Raw genomic sequence first — 22,886 nt, 5'->3', positions numbered from 1 at the left:
AGTCTGTCCATCTGTCCCCCAGTCTGTCCCCCAGTCTGTCCATCTGTCCCCCAGTCCCCCAGTCTGTCCCCCTGCCAGTCTGTCCATCTGTCCCCCTGCCAGTCTGTCCATCTGTCCCCCTGCCAGTCTGTCCATCTGTCCCCCTGCCAGTCTGTCCATCTGTCCCCCAGTCTGCCCATCTGTCCCCCAGTCTGCCCATCTGTCCATCTGTCCCCCAGTCTGCCCATCTGTCCATCTGTCCCCCAGTCTGTCCATCTGTCCCCCAGTCTGTCCATCTGTCCCCCTGTCTGTCTGTCTGTCTTTCCCCCTCATGCAAGCACAAATCCTTCTTTTTTTTTTTTTAATTACTATACATACCAGTATCCCTCAGTTTCACTCCAGTTCTCCTCTACCCATCCCTCATCATTTACCCACTCCCCCCCCTTTTTACCCCCTTCTCTTTCTCCCCTACCCCATGGTTCCCAGTCCCATCCCTCTCCTATTCATCCCATGTGGTTTCCACAGTACACATCGCACCCACACAAGCAGCAGTAATAAGATGCTCGGCCTTGGGGTTCTTCCTTAACCTCTGCGAAGGGGGTGAGTGGGGCCTCATGTCTAAATTCTGCCTAAGGCCTCACAAAGCCTAGAGCCGCCTCTGGCCTCAAGGATATAAAGAACTAATTTAGGAAATTAAGATTACTATCTAAGGGAAGACTTAATTTACTAGTAACAATAACGTGGAATGGATAAAAACTCCCAATAGTAGCAATAGGGATGGATGACTCAAATGAAAAAATATAAGGCCAAATGGGCCTAAAAAACATGCCACTTAGATCAGCTCATGGTGGATGAAAAAAAAAAAAGAGAAAAAAAAAAAGGGAAGGGAAAAATGGAAAATTGTATCAAATACTTACCATGATTTTCCTTTCCTGATGCCAATACATGGCAGCATACACATGATATAGCTCCGCCCCTATATCCACCCACAGGACCTGTTTAAATCTATAAAAGTGTGACTGAGAGCAACCTCCCTATTCTTCGTAAAAAGCATAAAGATCAAGAGGAAGGGTCCGTATGCTGCCATGTATTGGCGTCAGGAAAGGAAAATTACGGTAAGTATTTGATACAATTTTCCATTTTCCTGACGCCAACATGGCAGCATACACATGATAACTAATGAGCTTCTGAGAGGGAGGGTCTTTATTTTAACATGTAGACAAAGATGCCTGAATAGTTCTTCCCCCGAACTCCACCGTAGTGAGAGCTGCTAAATCCACTCTGTAATGTTTTCAGAAACGTATGGCGGGAAGACCAGCTGGCTGCTCTGCACACTGTCTCCAGAGCCACCCCTGCACGTGCTGCCCAGGATGATGACACTGCTCTGGTCGAGTGAGCCCTTACCACCTCCGGGGAATCCTTCCCAATCGCTCTATATGCATTTTGAATGGTTTTGACTTTCCATGCTGATATTGTTCTGGCTGAGGCATCCTTCCCCTTCATTTTCTCGGAAGGAATGATGAAAAACCTCTCAGATTGTCTGAAGGCAGCTGTTGCCTGTAGATAGGCCTTTAGGATCCTGGGGATGTCCAGTTCCTGAAGGATTAGCCTCTGATCCCTCTGGAAATCCCGGGAGTACCCATTCACTATTAAGATGAAATATCGAAGCCACTTTAGGCACAAAGTGATCCAGTGGTCTTAGTACCACTCTATCCGGAAAGAAAGTTGTATACGGGACAGTAGCACCCAGGGTCTGGAGCTCTGACACTCTCCTGCCCAAAGTTATGGCAATTAGGAAGGCAGTTTTCAGGGTGATATTCCCTAATGAACAGTCCTACGTTGGAGCAAACGGGGGTTGTGTCAGGAAATTTAGGACTACCACCAGGTCCCATTGGGGAAACCTATTCCTCTTCAGAGGACAAAGCCTAAGAACTGCTCTCATGATCCATTCCACTAGTGGATTTGCTGACCATTTTTTCTGCGTAAAGGCCGAGATGGCCGAAATTTGAACCTTCAGAGAGCTTAGGCTTAACCCTAGATCTAGCCCTGTTTGCAGAAAAGAAAGGATCTGCGAAAGATTGGGGTTACTTGGTTCGAACTGCCGGTTGGTCGCAAAGCTTGCGAACTTCTCCCATATTTTGGTGAATATGGTATTCGTGGGGCTCTTCCTGGAGCTTTGCAGTGTACGTATGACCTCTGGTGAACATCCTAGGTCTTGTAACCCTTGCCTTTCAACCTCCAGGCTGCTAGGGTCAGCCGAGATAGATTCGGGTGTAGGATGTCTCCTTGCACCAGGAGAAGCGGGGTTTCTGGCAGCATGACCGGAGGATACATGCTCAGATCCATTGCCAGGTAAAACCATGGTCTGCGTGGCCAGTATGGAAGTATCGCAATGACTTCCAGATTCTCTGCCAGTAGCCTCCTCAGAAACCTCAGTATTAGTGAGACTGGAGGAAAGGCGTAGGCCAGTTGTGCCCTCCACACATGTGTCAAGGCGTCTGTCCCCTCTGCCATTGGGTGAGGGTAGCGCGAGAGGAAGCGGGTTACCTTGTAGTTGGTTGAGGAAGCAAAGAGATCCACTTGCGGGAGCCCTCACTGGAGGACGATCTGCCCAAACATTTCCGGGTGAAGAGCCCATTCATTGGGGTTCCTGAACTGCCTCGAGAGAATGTCCGCTTCCATGTTTCGCTTGCCTGGCAGATATCTTGCTCTTAGATCTGCCAGGTGTTGTTGTGCCAATGTCACTATTGGTTCTACCTCTGCTAGGAGAGAACGACTGTGTGTTCCTCCTTGCCTTTGTATATATGCCACTGCTGCTGTATTGTCCATGCGTATTAGGACTGGACGCCCACGGATGTAGGGTGGTTAGAGCCATAAAGGACGTTGGAAAACTAGGCCCTGTGTCGGGAATTCCCATCTGCTCTGAGTCTTGTGTGTTTCACAGGTAGCTCCCCACCCTGCTGCGCTTGCGTCTGTAGTGACCGTGATCCAATCTTGTGGACCCAACGGCCGGTGTCCCAATAAAGTGTCTTGGCGTGTCCACCACCAAAGACTTTGGCTCATTTGGAAGCTGACCCTGATGGGTTGAGCTAGTCGCAGTTTTCTCCACTGTGCTAGGAAGCCCAGCTGGAAGATTCTGAGTCTCTGATGTGCCCATGGAAGCATTTGAATACAAAACGCCCTGGTCCCTAACAGGCTCATACATTGGGCTGCCCGATGTTGGCTCTTTACCTGATATGGTGATGGTCTTGTATGTGTGGCGGTAAGCTCATGTTGAAATGGGATACCGAAAGGTGCAGGGGGGGCTGTATAGTCATAGAGAGGAAAGGAAAGGAAAGATTTCTAATCATTTTCTTATCTATATACATGCAAAGATACCTTGTGACATGAAATGGACACCTATGTTTATTTAAATCTATGCCAACACACTGAACCTTTATATATTTTTATCACTATCCCCTCCCGCTTCCCCTTCGTAAAAACCCCTAGAAAATGGAAAAAAAAAGAATTTTTTTTTCAATATACACACACATACATATATATATATATACACATATATATATATATATATATATATATATATATATATATATATATATATATATATATACATACATACATACATACATACATACATACATACACACAAAATCCCCTTTTTTTTTTTTAAATAGTCATAAAATACAAAAAACTGCCTTCTCTCTATTTCCTATCCCCCCCCCCCCTCTAACGTCCCCCCATAAGACACTTACCTGTTTTAGTAAACTGTCCGTGGCGTGCTGCTTTCTAGACGTCCTGTTCCTATGGACATGTTTTTCCTTGTTGGCTGGAGGGGGTTTAAATAGGCTGTTGAAATAGCCATGACCCTCCCAGCTTTTTATAATAAAGTTAATTTGGATGAGGGAAATGACCTTTTCAACATACAATGACTTTTTTCAACTATACAACTAGCAGTAAGAATACAAAACAGAGTTTTTGCACACCCCAGCTACTAGATCACCAGGGAATGTTATATAACAGTCTACATATCGATATACATATAGGGGAATAACTTTGATGCAAACCCCTGCCCCACCTAACAGAGAAACATCAAGGAAAGGAAGGAAAGAACCATGAGATATGCTGCCCCTGCTACCATAAACAGATCCCACAACATGGAAGCCACGAGAGGGACACTATCTCTACCAAGAGAACTCCTCACCCCAGAAGACCACCAGAAGGGGTTCCTCACCTTGTTGGTGCCATTGGCATGCCTAAGATGCAGTACTTCGACCTGGGAGAGGCTGAACCCAGACGGAACTGCGACATAGTCGGTAGGTAAGAGCTTTTGTTTCGAATGTGATGGTCTGTAGGTGTTGATCTTTTGAGGACAAAAAGGAGAATGGGGAGGTTGCTCTCAGTCACACTTTTATAGATTTAAACAGGTCCTGTGGGTGGATATAGGGGCGGAGCTATATCATGTGTATGCTGCCATGTTGGCGTCAGGAAAAGGAGCTGCATGGAGAAAACACAGAGTGTAAATATCCTAAGTAAAGAGAGGTAAGGAATAAGATCAAGCTCTGGTAATATATGCATCAGTCCAGTTAAGGATGAACAGGGGGTAGCAGCAGTTGCTAAGTGGTCAAAAAAAAAAGTCAAAACGTTTATGGAGTAAAAATGTCCGGGCAAAAGAATTAAAGACACTCAGTCCATAACGTCCGCAGGATTCTTATCAGGAGAACTAAAGCAACCTCATTTTGAGGAACCTTGTGGGCCTCTATCACCCTTGGCGATGGAGGAGAGCAGAGAGCTAGATACAGTTTATCAGCGAGGACCATCAAAAGCAGCAGATCTTTCCATGAGATGTAAGTCCTGCAGATTGTTTCGCACTCGAATGCAGATCGACAGGTATATTTGGTACCTTGGTAGGTTAAACGCACAGAAAACGGGAATCTCCATTGATAAGGTATCTGATGTCCATGAAAATTTTGAAGGAAGGGTTTCAATGCATGCGGTTTAGCAACTGTAATTGGAGAGAGATTAGCAAAAAAAGAGGTAAGAAGGATCTTGAAAAGCAAGAGAGTCCTTTTCTCATGCAGCTGCCAAAAGTTGCTCTTTGGTGCCAAAAAAAATAAAATTTTGCGATTATATCACATGGCGGTCCTTCAGATTTGGGTGGTGTTAAAGCTCTGTGGATCCTATCAATCTCTAAACGCTCAACAGGGATTAGCGGCTGCAGTTCTTGAAATAGAGCAGTCATAGTAGACTGACGATCAACAATTCCCTTGGGAATTTAGGGAATATGAAGATTAAAGCCACGTGCTCTATTTTCAAAGTACTCTAAACGCGCTTCCTTAAAATGCTCTAATTCACAGACATAAAACTGTGCATTCATTTCCATGTCATCTACCCTGTTTTCTAGGTCGGTAGTGCGTAGACCCAGCTCTAAGATCTCTCTAGTCAGGCTTTCAACGAGGCTCCATTCATACCTGAGTGTATCGTTTTCAGGCATTTTTTTTGTTCATTTTTCAGGTGTTTTTTTGGGTGTTTTTCAGGCGGTTTTCTGGCAAATTTGCAGGTGTTTGGAGGCAGGCATTGACATCTGAGCAAAAACGCTTGTAATTGCCAAAAAAGAAGCTCATGTACTTTTTTGAGCTTCAGGCATTTTGCTTCAGGTGACAAAATGCTCATATGTGAACAGGGACCATTGAAATGAATGGGATTTTGCTTGATGGGCGTTTTGGAACTTCAGTGATGAGCGTTTTAGAAGCTGAAAAATTATCAGGTGTGCCCAGGCCTAATGTGGTGCCCCAAATTTTTTTATTTATACTTTTTTTCTTTTCTTTTTTTGTTTTTGCTTTTTTGTTTTTTTTGTGTGTGTGTGTGTGTGTGTGTGTTTTTTATTAACTTTTTTTTCTGAGTATAAGTCTCGGTTCACACTAGCATGGCTTCAAAGTCGGGTGACTTTGAAGCCACGCACAGCGCAACTTCATCGTGGCTTGCAAATGACTTCTTTAACAGAAGTCAATGCAAGTCGCTCTAAAGTCACCCCCAAGTACTGCAGGAACCTTTTTCTAAGTCAGAGCAACTTGAGTCACTCCGATTGGAATGGTTCCATTGCACTGAATGGGGCGCGATTTGTCAGGGGGCTAAGTCGCCTGATAGGTTGCCCTAGTGTGAACCTAACCTAAATCTATGTTTGTCCCAAGCATGTTTGAATCCTCATACTGTTGACTGACTCCCTACCTCTGCTGAAAGTATATTCCAAGCATCAACTACTCTTTTTGATAAAATAATACTTTCTAAGATTAGTGTTGAACTTTCCTTCTGCTAGTTTGAGATCATGTCCCTTTGTTCTTGATCTTGGCTTCAGATTGAAAATACTGCCCTCCTGAAACCTATTTACCACCATGATGTATTTAAAGGTTTCAATTATGTCTCCCTATTCCTTTTTTTCCTCCAGAATGTACATATTAAGTTCCTGAAGTCCCTTCTGACATGTTTTATCTCATAAACCTATCATCACTTTTGATGCCCGCCTCTGGACTCGTCCTAACTTATCAATATCTTTTTGTAAGTGAGGTCTCCAGAACTGGTAGGGTGACTAGAATCCCAAAACCCAAGGTAAGTAAGCTGGCAAATCCAAATCGCGGCCTCATAACAAATAACAGGGGGGAAAAAAATATATATATATATATATACTGTATATAGATATATATCTATATATATATATATATTGTATATAATATATGACAGGACAAAACTACAAGGCTTGTATTTGTAAATTGTGGGGGAGGTAAGTGGCGCTATCAATAAGTGTCTTATATAGTAGAGGGAAACCACCTAATAGGTATAATATCACTACGGGATCACAGAGTGTTATATGTAAATAGGTAAATAGGTGGTGTAACTAGATTTTAGGGCGAATTAAGATATACAAAATAAGGTGCAAATGACAAAATTGTCTCAAACAGAAGTAAATCTAGGAATTGGGTACAATATAGTGCAAATAAAGGTCAATATTGTGGCAAAGTATTAATATAAACCCAATAGTGATGGGTGAGAAAGGGTAAAATATACAAAATCAATAAATACATATATTGCAAAATGATATTGATTACATAAATATATATAAGCCAAATGGGTAAAGTGAACTAGGTGCAATAGATGGCTGAGAAATGAACAAGTTAATATAGTGACAACCTAAATTTATATTTTAGAAAGGTGCAGGTCCCAGGGATATCACTGGGAGGTAACTAAAACATAATATATGTGTTCACCTCGAAAAGCAGGATATATGAATTGAGAGTGCCAAATATAATCAAAAAGTGACAAAGTGCGAAATATGATGCGCAAAAAAAAAAACGGAGGTCGCACCGGTTAAACCAATAACCAAGATGCAGGTGAAAAGTGACTATGTGCAATCTATCAAAGATATTAGAATGATCTATAGTACAAAACAAACAACAATGTGCTTTGCTGTAATAAAAAAACAATGTGCTGTGTGGGATATGTTGCGACTTCAAAGACGCATCACCAAATCCAGTTCAGATATCAAAAAACATTTTTGGGACGTGAAGGTGACTCTGTGCAGGGGAATCAATACAGTCCAAAGAACGCCTATGAAGGTGACTCAAGTGGTGTAGATCAATCCTAGAATTCTTCAAGTGTGGCCGGTGTGGTGTCAGAAGGTGCTTCCCTCACTCCCAGGACCGCTGTGACACTCTACTCGTTTCATCTGAATGACCTCACTTCCTACCTTCGTGGAACGCACTTTCGGTTGCTTGGAACGCATTGCATTCCAGAAGCGCTCCACGGCTGTACGGGAGTACTTTCTTCAATAAATCTTTTAATTATACTAGTGGTACTTCACTATCAGAGTCCTTTGTTTCCTCATATACATATACCCTTGGAGAATCCCTGGATTTGCAGTGGTCATAGCACACCATCTTAAAAGGAACCACAAATTAGGATAAAGTGATCCCGCAGACCCCCAGCTGACCTTGATCCAGGCGTCCACAGTTTTCCAATGAGGTCTCACTAAAAATCTATATGGGGGGAAACAAGTGCTCCTCCCTCTTGCTGGCGATCCTCTAGTTATGCATTCTAGAAATCTATTTGCTTTTTTCACTGCCTGGTCACACTGTTTGCTCATTTTGCAATAATCTGAAGCAAACAAGAAGTTGTCAAACAAACCTGATTTATTTTTATGAGGAGGTAAGTAAAACCTTGGACAGAGGGGTGGCTGTGGATGTGATATACTTGGATTTTGCAAAAGCGTTTGACACATTTCCCCACACACAGCTAATGTGTAAGATAAAGTCTACAGGCTTGGAAATATCAGTTTGTAAATGAATACAAAACTGTCTAAAACACATGTGTCAAACGCAAGGCCCTCCAGGTCATTTCATGTGGCCCTCACACCTCTCCTGCAACTACAGCACCCCCCTCATCTCCGCCCCAACCTTTTCCCAGCAGTCCCACAGAGAGGAGAACAGAGCTCCTCCTACAGATCCTGCGCTTCTCTTTGCAGCCATGGAAATGCTTGTTTCTGCTCCCCCCTAAGGAGTGTGCTCCATGCCAGTATGCACCTGTCCATCAAAACTTTAGGCTTTAGTCATTAATGAAACCAGTAATAATCTAATAGAGAGGCAATTACTCCAATTACTCAATATGATAAAGAGTAAATACATTTATATAGTCTTATAGATAAAACCGGCCCTTTGAGGGCAACTGCAATGCTGATGCGGCCCACAATGAAAATTAGTTTGACACCCCTGGTCTAAAAGACCAAATTCAGAGAGTAGTGGTTAATGATTCTTACTCTGAATGATCTAAGGTTATCAGTGGTGTACCCCAAGATTCAGTGTTGGGACGCTTACTTTTTACTATATTTATAAATGATATAGGGTCTGGAATTAAAAATAACTTTTCAGTCTTTGTAGATGACACCATGCTTTGCAGTATAATAATGTCCTTAAAGGATGTCTCCAACTTACAGGTCAACTTCAATGCACTTTTTAACCACTTTACCACCGGAGGATTTTCCTACTTTACGTCCAGGCCACTTTTTGCAATTCGGCACTGTGCGACTTTAACTGACAATTGCGCGGTCATGCAATGCCGTACCCAAACAAAATTTACGTCCTTTTTTTTCCCACAAACAGAGCTTTCTTTTGGTGGTATTTGATCACCTCTGCGCTTTTAATTTTTTGCGATATTAATAAAAAAATGCGACAATTTTGAAAATATAACAATATTTTTCTAATTTGACAGTTAAAAAATATCCAATATATTAAATTTTTGTCATATATTTAGGCCAAAATGTATTTAGCTACATGTCTTTGACAAAAAAATTCTCAATGAGCGTATTTTTAACCGCTTTAAGACCGGAAGATTTTACCCCAATTGCGCAGTCATGCAATGCTGTACCGAAATTAAATTTATGTATTTTTTTCCCCACAAATATAGCTTTCTTTTGGTGGTATTTGATCACCTGTGCAATTTTTACTTTTTGCGCTATAAACAAAAAAAGAGCGACAATTTTGAAAAAATAACAATATTTTTCACATTTTATTATATGAAATCCCCCCCCCCCCCCCAAAAATGTAAAATCAAAATTTTTTAACATTTTAGGCCAATTTGTTTTCTGCTACATATTTTTGGTAAAAAAAATCGCAATAAGCGTATTTTGATTGGTTTGCGCAAAAGTTATCGCAGCTACTAACTACAGGAAATTTATGTCATTTTTATTGTTTTTTAACTAGTAATGGCGGCGATCTGGTGGCGATCTGTGATTTTTTTTTTTGCGGGACTGCGACATTGCGGCGGACAGATCGGACCCTTGACTGACATTTTTGACACTTTTGGGGGTACCAGTGACATTATTACAGTAATCAGTGCTATAAATATGCACTGTTACTGTAAAAATGACACTGGCAGGGAAGGGGTTAACTTTTATTGGTGATCAAGGGGTTAATGTACGCCTGGTGCTTACTGACGTGTGTGGGGGGAGGGGACTGTGTGACACAGGCACAGATCGCAGGTTCAGCTATGCTGAATCCTGCAATCTGTCACTGCCTGTCACTTAGGAGATCCGCCCGCTTTGTTTACACAAGCGGGCGGATCTCCACACTCGATCCCCGACGATCGGGGAAGAGTGGCGGTGATCAACGCCGCTCCTCCCCTGGCCCGACTCCCGCTGTGACTGAATACAGTGGGAACGAGCCTCCGGCGGCGCGCGTGCGCCGCCCACAAGGGAGGAGTCCAGCGACGTAGACCTACGTCGCTGGACGATAACGAACCACTTTGCCGCAGTACGCTCAATGTGAGCGGTCGGCAAGTGGTTAATTGGGTAACTATGTGGCAAATGAGGTTTAATGTTTATAAATGTAAAGTTAGGCACTTGGGGGCTAAGAATATGAATGCATTATACATACTAGGAAGAGTACAACTAGGGGAATCAATGGTGGAGAAGGAGCTGGGTGTTCTGGTAGATCATAAGCTTAATAATAACATGCAATGCCAAACTGCGGTTTCCAAAGTGAGCAAAATCCTTTCTTGTATTAAGAAACGTATGGACTACAGAGAGAGACATCATTTTGCCCCTGTACAAATCATTAGAAAGACCTCATCTGGAATATGCAGTTGTAATGTTCTGGTACCTTTGGGTACCCTAATTACTCTTTCATAAGTGTATGCGCCCCACCATTCTCTTTTGGTAAGGTGCGCATACACCTTTAAGACTGATGCTGTCATCACTGAGCACCGGACTGGATGGCTATTTAGATCGCCGGCTCTCACTCACATGTGTTTGTTCAAACTGCTTTGTGCCTTGATGCTAACCTGTCTTGAAGCTCTCATGCTTGCAAGCATACCTCGCTGTCGGAACCACGCTGCGCTGATCCCTGTATCCCGCTACCGGATCATCCGCTCTTGCCGAACCTCTCCTCTGCTACATTGCTATTAGTGATAAGTACCCCACAGGGGAAACCTCTATAACCTTTATACTAAAGCTTACACTATCTAGCTCTGCATACTAAGGACTATTACTACATCTGCATTATCTAAGATTGCTAGCTCTTGAGCCTACTACCACCTGTTCTTGCACTGGGTTGATCTCTCTTGTATGTCCACCTGCTACTCTGTCATCTGCTACCATACATGATTGCTAAACCTATCTGCATCCCATCTGCTACTATCTTACTTTCAAGAACATTTCCTTTCAAGTGTCTGTCATCTACCATCTCTACCCAACCTGTCTCTTCATTCTATCATCACTGTGTTACTATATACATAAGTCACTCTAGGAAACATCTTATTGAGTGTGTGTATTTACTTGCTGAATTGAGATCATCCACACATGATGAGTCATTGAGAGTTGGGATTGGTGTCTCAGCGTTTCTCTACATGACTACTGAAGTGGAATATTTCTGCAGCTGAAAATCCACATCATACATAAAACGCAGGAGCGTTACAGCAGTTCAGTTTGGGGCACTAGGTCACAAAAAGGATATTGGGGAACAGGAGAAAGTGCAGGGAAGAGGAATTGATAAGAGGCATGGAGATGAGCTATGACGATAGATTAGAAGAACTGAATTTATTCTCTCTTGAGAATAGGAGATTAAGGGGGGATATGATCAACATCTATAAATACATAAGAGGTCCATATAGTGAACTTGGTGTTGAGTTATTCACTTTAAGGTCATCACAGAGGACAAGGGGGTACTCTTTACATCTAGAGGAAAAGAGATTTAATCTCCAAATACTGAAAGGTTTCTTCACAGTAAGAGCTGTGAAAATGTGGAATAGATTCCCTCAGAAACTGGTTCTGGCCAGTCCAATCGATTGCTTTAAAAAAGCCATGGATTCTTTCCTGAATGTACATAATATAACTGGATACTAACATTTACGTCAATTTGCCCCTTGGGAATCAGAAGAAGTTTTTTCCCCTGCTGGTGCAAATTGGATCATGCTTTGCTGGGGTTTCTTTACCTTCCTCTGGATCAACTGTGCTTATGGGATTGTGTATATGGGATTGTATTATTTTTTTTTTAATTGGCTGAACTAGATGGACTTTTGTCTTTTTTCAACCTGACTAACTATGTGTAACGCTCCTGCGTTTTTGTAACAAGATGGATTTGCAGCTGCAGAAATCTCCACTCAGCAGTCATGTAGAGATGTGTTGAAATACCAATTCCAACTCCCAAGACTCATCACTGTGGCCTGCCTGATTCAGCATACAAATATACACACTCAATAAGATGTTCCTGGAGTGATAGATGTATATAGCAGTATAGTGGTGATGTGCTGAAGGGACAGGTATGAACAGTGACAGTAGATGGCAAGCAATTGAGAGAAATGTTCAGGAGAGTATAGATGGTAACAGGTAGGATGCAGATAGGTTAGCAATCATGTATGGTAGTAGGTGGTAGGATAGCAGATGACATACAGGAGAGACTAACCCAGTGCAAGGATAGATGTTAGTAGGCTCAGGAGCTAGCAATCTAAATAACAGTGCAGATGATAGGTTTAGTATTGCATAGAGAGTGACAGTCTTTAGTGAGCAATAGATATATAGTGTAAGTAGGTTTTATGGAGGTTTCCCCTGCGGGGTACTTATCACTAGAGAGTAGGTTAGTAGCGGGTCCGGTAATGAGGAGTGATCCGGTAGAGGGATTGTCGGGGTTATTGGGGGTTGATTAAAATAATAATAGGTAAAAAGAAAAATGATTTTAAAAGCCATGTATATTTCGTATTATGCATATAAGAGATTCTGAACAGGATGGCGTCCATCTTGTTTTTAAGGTGAAACAAAGTTCATATATATACTTGTTAAACAAAATGTCTCTCACAGGCTTACAAAGGGTCTATGGTTTCAACAGAGATCTTTGTATTTCTATGTAATCGTAAATAAGATCCCTTTTGACATCTCGATCAGATAAAACTTAGTCAGTCTGACGCTATGTTAAGGGGGATATCTCAGTCTGTCTATAAGTATATAACAATGGACAATACCCCAGTATATTCTAGCAGACATTTAAAGATGAACCATATAAGTTTTTATAGAAAACATCATCATATGTAAGATGTATATTAACGATAATACATTGTATTCTTATTAATATAGAAGTGTGAACTTGATACTTATATAATATTAGATATATAATATATATATATATATATATATAAGTATACTTTTCTATGATGTGTAAGGACTTGTGCGTCTTAAAAACAAATTACTTCATGTTAAGGCATGTGGTAGGAGTGTTTATATAAGGATTGCTTTGGACTGGTTTAGTGCTCAAGGTGTCGTAAATATTCCCAAACCTAGACTATATCTGACAGCCCTTTGGCATGGTCAAATAAGTAATTGCTTTTCACTAGCCGACAGGTCAATAGGTCATCAGATAACAAATTGTTTTAATTATGTTAAATACAAAATCTAATGAACGGTACAATACTGCCCTCTGGAGACGAAATACCAGGTGCAGTCTTGAGATAATTTGAGATATTCCAATATAAAAATATTATATTGTGTTAAATAATATAATTATTGAAATGGCATTACTTGCCAAGATGAATAATGGAAATACAGGTGGACATTTATGTATGTACTGGTAGTCTGGACAAAGTTTTATGTTGTGTTTTATGATTAATCTTACATATAGAGGAATCATCCTTAATTTTATTAGACCAAGTATGGGGTTAATTATAAAAAGGGGTGTGTCTCTGACCTCACTAGTTTAGGTATAGAATATCCCGACCAATTGGGATAATGTTTCATCCCTCTGGGTTTTACTTATGGTAATTTTTATAGCTCTTTGTTCTTACCATATAAAAGACCAACCCAGATATGAGACACACGACACTTTACACTACTGACAACACACCTCACACTTACATCACACACGCTAATACATTACTCGATAGACTCATTCAGACATACTCTATCCTGATCCACATCATTCATCTGAAACTTGAAGGGAATCCACCATCTTAAGACTGGCATCCATCTTAGGACTCTGGTAACACCATCTTAAGTGTGGTAATTATGCCTTGCTGTATTATTTGATTTTATTCAACAATTGTTTATTCTTTCCTTATATGTTTTATATTGCATATTTAAGGGTAATGAGATTACAATCCCAGCCGTATAAGCCATGGTATATTTTTCTCTAAAAAGCTGATTTTTGTTTTTATACATTTTTATTAATATCAGATTCAGTGCATTATTTGCAATTTTAAGTCTTCTGTTTTGCATGGCTTATTCTCATTCCTTCTGCAGTGGAATGACTTTGGGCTATGTGATTCGCAGACCATTGTAGTCTGTTTATATAGAACATTAGTTTATGGCTTATACTATACCTGGGAAGAAATGGTAATCTTGCTTTTACTTTGGTTTCACTTTCACTTTGTTTTAGTTTCACTTTGTTTTACTTTCACTTTCATTATTGAGCTAAACATCACATTGCATTGATTATTTGAAGTTAGTATTTTTATGTAGAGTTATTTTTGTGTCACTTCTTGTTTGATCATATATTGTGTTTGCATGTCTTGAGAATAAATATTTTTATATATATTCCACGCTGTAGACTGTACTCACTAAGATTGGTATATGCTTTTAAAAAGAAATTAATCAATTAAAAAGAATTCTCGACATTGATTTATGGAATAAGTGGAGACTCTCCTACAGCACAGATCTTTGCTTATTAACCATAAATAAATACACTGCTATATTCAGAGCAGTATAAATATTCTGACATAAGTACGAGCGCAAGATATTTATTATTAAATATTCTTACATATAATGGAGGCACTGCTGAGATAATTATTGATTTCTTACATATGCCAATCATAAATATTGATCAGGTGACATAATCAATAACTTTAAAAAAAAAAAAAAAAAAATTTTTTTTTGGAATTTTTTTTATTAATTTTGAATGTGATAGAAATGCCTTAAAAATGTCTACAGCAGGAAATGTTCACGCTGCCAACTCTGGCAAGGTGTGAGTCCCTAGTGGTAATGCCACAACTCCAGTAGATTTGGCACAGATCATAAATGTGTGGAAACACCTCTCTGAGTCTGAAATGGTGTAATATGTAAATGCTGGTTAGAGTCATATATCAAAATCCTCAGAACGTCGGGCCAATAAAGGGCATCTGACATGGGTAGAGAACAACCTGTATGTATGAACTCACCAATAACTTATCTAACACCAAAGACATCAGGAAGCGTGATCACATACATTTTGAGTCATGGCCAATCTTACTGTATTTATGTGAGGAACTGCACCAGAAGGCTCAGCAAAAAGGAGTTTAGTAAAGTTTCAATCTCAACTACAAATAAATGAGAGAATGAGATTAGGAACCTCCTTGAGCAGGTGAAAGTGACCTCTATTGGGACACATAAGTTAAGGGAATGTGGCGTGAAACTGCAAAAATAAAGTAGAACTGTGGCAGAAGTTTTATCAAGTAAACTGTAATGAAAGTAACCATTTGAAAGTGAAATGTAAATGATTAATGCAATAATTAGGAATTTTTGAGCAAGGAAAATGTTTTCTAGCAAAAAGTTGCCGAGTAACCAGCAGTGGAAAAAAATAAATGAAAAAATAATAAAAATGTAACAGTTCAAGTTATGACAGGAACTCATAAGTAAATACGTAGCAGAGTTCCATAAGGTCATGGTGTCCATGCAAAAGGGTAATGCTTTATTAGTCCTGCTTTAAATATGATGTAATTATTCACAGACCCAGATATGACTCGCAGTCTGTTGGTTATGACCCAGACAAGGGGGGGAGTCAGGCAAAGAGTCCACTTCCTACCCCAGCCATCTTCTAAAAATAGGAAGGCAGAAATTGGGCAGCCATGCATAAATAGGTATGAGTCATATCAGGTCACTGCAAAAAGACTAGCACCCCTAAAAAGACACCATGCACCTCCAGAATTTTAAAAAGTTTTTAAAAAGAGTACTGTCCTGATTTTTGTTAAGAAAAGGTCCTTAGACATTATTGATCATCTTGAGGCCTATGAAAACAACTTTCTGTGTTGTGCCTGCAGGATGTCATTTAAAAATTAGCCCACAAAAAACCTCACTGCTGCTAGAGCTGCTATCTACAATTTAAAATGTACACAGCACCAAAGCCCCATTGAATTTTTTTTTTACTGTACTCAAAAGTGCCTAACACCCTTCAATGAAGGAGCTGAGTACAACCATCTGTAATTTAAATCCCTATGCTTTGAGGCATTGCCCATGTACATAATAATAAATTTGGCAAAGGAGCAAGATATGCCACCTAGGCCCCAAGGGGAACACCGGATACCTTAAGGAGGACACCGGACATCCCATTAACAAGGGGGGGGGGGACACCCACAAATAAATAGGGATTTGCCCCATCCTAGGGTTCCCCAAAATCCTCGGGAAGTTCGAGTGACATTAAGGCCCAGACCTCACGCCAGAACCGAATAAATGGTTCTGATGGGGATCTGTCCCATCTGTCTGTACCCGAGAGATATAGGCACCGCAGGAGGCGGAGCCAATAATTCAATTCTGTAAAAGTTTTCAGCTGAGTAGATGCCAAATTGATCAGCTGATCAATTGGTTCACTCAGGGCACTGCAGCCCAGAACTAAAATAAAATCCATCTCTAGGAACAAATCCTGTAGCCAGCCAAAGGCCATAAAATCCTTAAATGCCCAAGTGGTAAGGAATAAGAAGGGATACACTGAATAGAGGTATAGGATGCAGAGGTTCTAACACCCTTTTATCCCAGGTCACAGCATTGAGGATCCTGAAATCCCTGTCAGGGGGGGATCTTGGTTGTGAGATACTAACTACCCTCCTATTTTTCAGTGGTCACTTCATCCCTCTGACTCAAACAGGTCGCTCAAAGCGGGCACATTTTGAAAAATCGCCAATGACGGTGATACCCAGGGAGGATCAAACCCTAATGATGTAATGCAGTCAAGAGGTTAAAGGTTGTATACGGTAACCAAGAAGGAATCCTCAATGCAAGGTAGTTTGTTGCCTACAATAAATTGCATTGATGCCCCATAGGGGGAGATATATATATATATTTTTTTTTTCTCCCAAGTAGTAGGTAAAATTTTAACAAAATATTGTATCATTTTATTATTGTCCAATGCGTAGTATCCATGCTGATAAATACATCCCATGTTATTAAGCCCCAGAAGTCAGTCGCCCTAGGAAAGGTCGCATATATAGTCTCACCTTCCATTGAGGTCAGATTAGGACTGATCACATGGTGGTCTAAAGGAGAACTCTGAGAAAGCTTAGGGTACCAACATCGCATTGAAATGTCAATTGATAAGAATGTATATTCATACTATATGTTTCATCCAATAGGAAGAGATTAACCTTCCATGCCAGGTCGTTGATTGGTACAGACGGTGATGTTTGCCAAAGACACAGCGATCGGATGGGTCATCTCTCCCTAGAGCACAGCTCAGGACGGAACCACTCATTGAATCGGATCCCTCTTCAGGAATCAAGCTGCGAGACGCCCCAGATTCTTGTTGACGGAGAGGAAGATTTGTTTCAACAGATCTTTGTGCACTGATCCGAGGAAATCCATTGAGAGAAATCGCACTACCTCCTGTTTTCAGTTGAAGGAGATGTGAGAATGGTGCATTGCACATATGAGCAAACCTCAGTCTGGGTGTATGACACTCTAGACCATGCTGAAACCATTCATTATCCAACCAACATCCAAGGTTGAACGTCCAAACAGATTTCTCTGATTCCTGATTGCCAACATTGTTTTACTGCGCTTTGAATGGTAGTTGCTAATGCCATTGCAGCAGTTAATTTCTGTCTCCATTAACACTTTGCAAGCTGGAGATGCAGATTTCAAGGAACATTTGAGTTTCTTTACCAGGAGATCAGAATTCAAAGAGACTAATAAGGAACAGTTGTGACATAGCTAACACCAGCAAAATCGCTACGAACTGACATTTTGAACTGATTTTTTTTCTCATTTCTCAAATTTTTTTTTTACCGCTGTACTAAAGAGTTATGAACAATTCCCAATATGAACTATTCTATTACAAAAAGAGAACAAGACATTTTTTTTTTCTTTTACTACTCCTTAAAAAGCTTTCTTTCCAGATAGGCCTAAGTTGCTCACTTGTCTACTGGGAAGAAAGGGGGGGATATGTCGGGGTTATTGGGGGTTGATTAAAATAATAATAGGTAAAAAGAAAAATGATTTTAAAAGCCATGTATATTTCGTATTATGCATATAAGAGATTCTGAACAGGATGGCGTCCATCTTGTTTTTAAGGTGAAACAAAGTTCATATATATACTTGTTAAACAAAATGTCTCTCACAGGCTTACAAAGGGTCTATGGTTTCAACAGAGATCTTTGTATTTCTATGTAATCGTAAATAAGATCCCTTTTGACATCTCGATCAGATAAAACTTAGTCAGTCTGACGCTATGTTAAGGGGGATATCTCAGTCTGTCTATAAGTATATAACAATGGACAATACCCCAGTATATTCTAGCAGACATTTAAAGATGAACCATATAAGTTTTTATAGAAAACATCATCATATGTAAGATGTATATTAACGATAATACATTGTATTCTTATTAATATAGAAGTGTGAACTTGATACTTATATAATATTAGATATATAATATATATATATATATATATATATATAAGTATACTTTTCTATGATGTGTAAGGACTTGTGCGTCTTAAAAACAAATTACTTCATGTTAAGGCATGTGGTAGGAGTGTTTATATAAGGATTGCTTTGGACTGGTTTAGTGCTCAAGGTGTCGTAAATATTCCCAAACCTAGACTATATCTGACAGCCCTTTGGCATGGTCAAATAAGTAATTGCTTTTCACTAGCCGACAGGTCAATAGGTCATCAGATAACAAATTGTTTTAATTATGTTAAATACAAAATCTAATGAACGGTACAATACTGCCCTCTGGAGACGAAATACCAGGTGCAGTCTTGAGATAATTTGAGATATTCCAATATAAAAATATTATATTGTGTTAAATAATATAATTATTGAAATGGCATTACTTGCCAAGATGAATAATGGAAATACAGGTGGACATTTATGTATGTACTGGTAGTCTGGACAAAGTTTTATGTTGTGTTTTATGATTAATCTTACATATAGAGGAATCATCCTTAATTTTATTAGACCAAGTATGGGGTTAATTATAAAAAGGGGTGTGTCTCTGACCTCACTAGTTTAGGTATAGAATATCCCGACCAATTGGGATAATGTTTCATCCCTCTGGGTTTTACTTATGGTAATTTTTATAGCTCTTTGTTCTTACCATATAAAAGACCAACCCAGATATGAGACACACGACACTTTACACTACTGACAACACACCTCACACTTACATCACACACGCTAATACATTACTCGATAGACTCATTCAGACATACTCTATCCTGATCCACATCATTCATCTGAAACTTGAAGGGAATCCACCATCTTAAGACTGGCATCCATCTTAGGACTCTGGTAACACCATCTTAAGTGTGGTAATTATGCCTTGCTGTATTATTTGATTTTATTCAACAATTGTTTATTCTTTCCTTATATGTTTTATATTGCATATTTAAGGGTAATGAGATTACAATCCCAGCCGTATAAGCCATGGTATATTTTTCTCTAAAAAGCTGATTTTTGTTTTTATACATTTTTATTAATATCAGATTCAGTGCATTATTTGCAATTTTAAGTCTTCTGTTTTGCATGGCTTATTCTCATTCCTTCTGCAGTGGAATGACTTTGGGCTATGTGATTCGCAGACCATTGTAGTCTGTTTATATAGAACATTAGTTTATGGCTTATACTATACCTGGGAAGAAATGGTAATCTTGCTTTTACTTTGGTTTCACTTTCACTTTGTTTTAGTTTCACTTTGTTTTACTTTCACTTTCATTATTGAGCTAAACATCACATTGCATTGATTATTTGAAGTTAGTATTTTTATGTAGAGTTATTTTTGTGTCACTTCTTGTTTGATCATATATTGTGTTTGCATGTCTTGAGAATAAATATTTTTATATATATTCCACGCTGTAGACTGTACTCACTAAGATTGGTATATGCTTTTAAAAAGAAATTAATCAATTAAAAAGAATTCTCGACATTGATTTATGGAATAAGTGGAGACTTTCCTACAGCACAGATCTTTGCTTATTAACCATAAATAAATACACTGCTATATTCAGAGCAGTATAAATATTCTGACATAAGTACGAGCGCAAGATATTTATTATTAAATATTCTTACAGGATACAGGGATCAGGAGCGAGGTTCCGGTCTGTTCAAGGCAAAGGAAAGCAACTGGAGGTTCCGACAGCGAGACACACTAGCAAGCATGTGGACAGCCAAGCAGGTTAAACGAACGATGTGAGTGAGACCGCCGGCGGTTGAAATAGCCGCTCTGCGGCGCTCAGCAGTGACCTCATCGCTCTTAAAGGTATATGCATACCACCTAAAGGGAAAGGTGGGACGCATTGAAAAGAAAGTAGTAAATAAGGGTACTAGAGGTACCAGAATCTTACACTATGTAACTACAGTATGTAACTATGTAAATACTTCCAAATCTTTTTCCTCTGTTGTACTGGCCAACATATCCCTGACATTGTAAACAATTTTCAGGTTTCAGTAATAGTGAACCCTTGTAGAACGCCAACCCAGGGTTTCCTGGAGTCTAAGCCCCAGCCTGTTTCTTCCCCAAGGCCCCTGATAGTGAGAATGGATTTGCAGACAGCTGGAACCAGATCACGGCCCTAAGGTACTAGAAGACTACTCACATATGCGGAGTTCAGATGGTAGGAGACTAAAGAGTATCCAGAAAACAAGCCGAGGTCAGGGCGGGTGGCAGACAATTACATACGGAAGACGAAGCCAGGGTCAGTCACTGAATACATGAAACACTAGGCAAATAGCAACTCTGAGAAACAGGAAGTTACTCAGACAACCCAGGCTGCACTGAGCATGTCTACATATAGGGAACAAACAAACAGCAACTGCCCCAAGCCTTAACAACAAGGAGCACATGGAAGGGCAAACAACGGAAAAAAAATTCCCAGCTCAACTTACCAGCCAGCTTGCAACAACCAGAAATGTCCTGTCTATAACAGTTCACGGTAAAAACAGGGGTTTAGTTTGCACACATTTGCAAATACATACATCAACTGCAGAGGACACTGCACGGCACCCCTGTATTATTTGAAGTCCTAACTCTATAAATGTTAAGAGCCTCCATAGTAGAAGCACATGAATAATAATGGATAAATAGAGGACTGATAAGCCTGGAGTAAGCCCCCCCCCCCCATCTCCTTAAAAGCACAGGAGCACACTGGACACCCAGCAAATAGCACAATATAAGAAAGTAACCTACTGGGCTCCGCCCAGATGCCTGATCAGCTGCTGGCTCAGCCTCTCAGCACACCACTAAAAAGCCAGAGCCAGCCGCTTCTGCCCCCTGCACAGCCTAGCACTCCAGAGAGCACTGGAGAGGCAGAGCAGAGAGCGGTGACAGTCACCACTCTCTCCTAAGAGTGGTTCTCAGGCATAGAGAGAGCAGGGAACATCTGCAGCATCACACCAATGCTGCATCCATAGAGTTGAGTATGGATGTTTATTTTTCCATTCCCACACTTCTTTTGACTGTGATTTCTATTGGAGGGCCGCCAGTTTGACACCTGTGTATTACATACTCCTGAATTTGTAGGCTATGTGGTACATTACATACTCCTGAGCATTAAACTATTTAACTCTACACATTACATACTCCTGACTGACTGCTGTATTCTGTATAGTGTACAGTACATTCCATACTGTTAGGCTGCTGCACCTGACTGCTGCACTTTATAAGCTGTGCTGCACATAACATATTCCTTACCAAAGTGTTCAATGTCAATTGCTAGTTGCATAGAAGTCCCCAAACATTTTATCATCACCCTATATAGTCAAGAAAAATTGCATGTCATCTAATATACTGTATATGGATATCTTACACATGCATTTCTCAAATATTTAAGTATACCAATTTGTGGTTTTCTTTTTTTAATGGTATCCTAGGATGTGCTGAGATGTTTTCTACTTATCAGAGTCTACTAGCAGATAAATAATCTGTTACATTTACTTACCTGTGGAGTGTGTATTAGAAGATGAAGAAGATGATGAATCAGACATAGTGAGGGTTTCTGAAAAAAATGTATGATGAAAATACCGTAATAAATATGACTCCTAAAGATAGCCATTTTATTTTGAACTGTATGCTATACTTTTCTTCAAGCTTCCAGACACATACTCTCTTCATCATGGCAAAATAGGGTTGATGCACACAGATTTAAAAGAAATGCAAAAAAACATTTTTGGATGGAGTGGAAAATGTTAAACTCGCCATGCACCAAAACAGCAAAAGAATAAAAAAATCTACCAGATTCTTGCTGGGCTAAATTATTCTGAAAGCTGTCACTGAAAGCTGCTAGAATTCCAAAACAGAGGCTGTTATTTATTGGATGCAACCACTGTTCAGCTGACAAATGTCCACCCAGTTCCTTCCATTTTTTAAATGTCAAGCAAAAGGCTGCTGGCAGGGCCACCCACAAATTGAATTACAGTCAGTTTATCAGGAACTGGCTAAAATTTGCACATTGTATCAGTGGTGTATTTAGGTTTTGTGCTGCCCAAGACCTGACTAAACTTGGGCACCCCCTAATTTAAATATGACCCACCCCTTCCTGTAAAGTCCACACCCTTTCCTGTTTTGACCCACCCTGTCATTTGTAAACCACAGACCACAACCACAGTCTATCAGTGCCCATCAGTGCAGCCTAATCAGTTCCCATAAGTTATGCCTCATCAGTGCACATCAGTGCAGCCTTATCAGTGCTCATCAGTA

The 22,886-nt window shown here is 40.1% G+C and overlaps 1 protein-coding gene across 1 annotated transcript in view; it reads right to left on the bottom strand.

The window, feature by feature from the left end:
- LOC309565781 (transmembrane protein 272-like) overlaps positions 1-22,151 on the bottom strand; it is a 150,700-nt gene extending 128,549 nt beyond the window's left edge. Inside the window, exon 1 of the mRNA XM_082270772.1 lies at positions 22,129-22,151. The gene's annotated coding sequence lies outside the window, so the exon portion shown is untranslated. The remainder of the gene's footprint in view (positions 1-22,128) is intronic.
- Between the last annotated feature and the right edge of the window lie 735 nt (positions 22,152-22,886).

The sequence above is a fragment of the Pelophylax lessonae genome (assembly GCF_965119305.1).
Source record: "Pelophylax lessonae genome assembly, chromosome: 10".
Lineage (NCBI taxonomy): Eukaryota > Metazoa > Chordata > Amphibia > Anura > Ranidae > Pelophylax > Pelophylax lessonae.
This window is presented reverse-complemented; position numbering and strand designations above follow the sequence as displayed.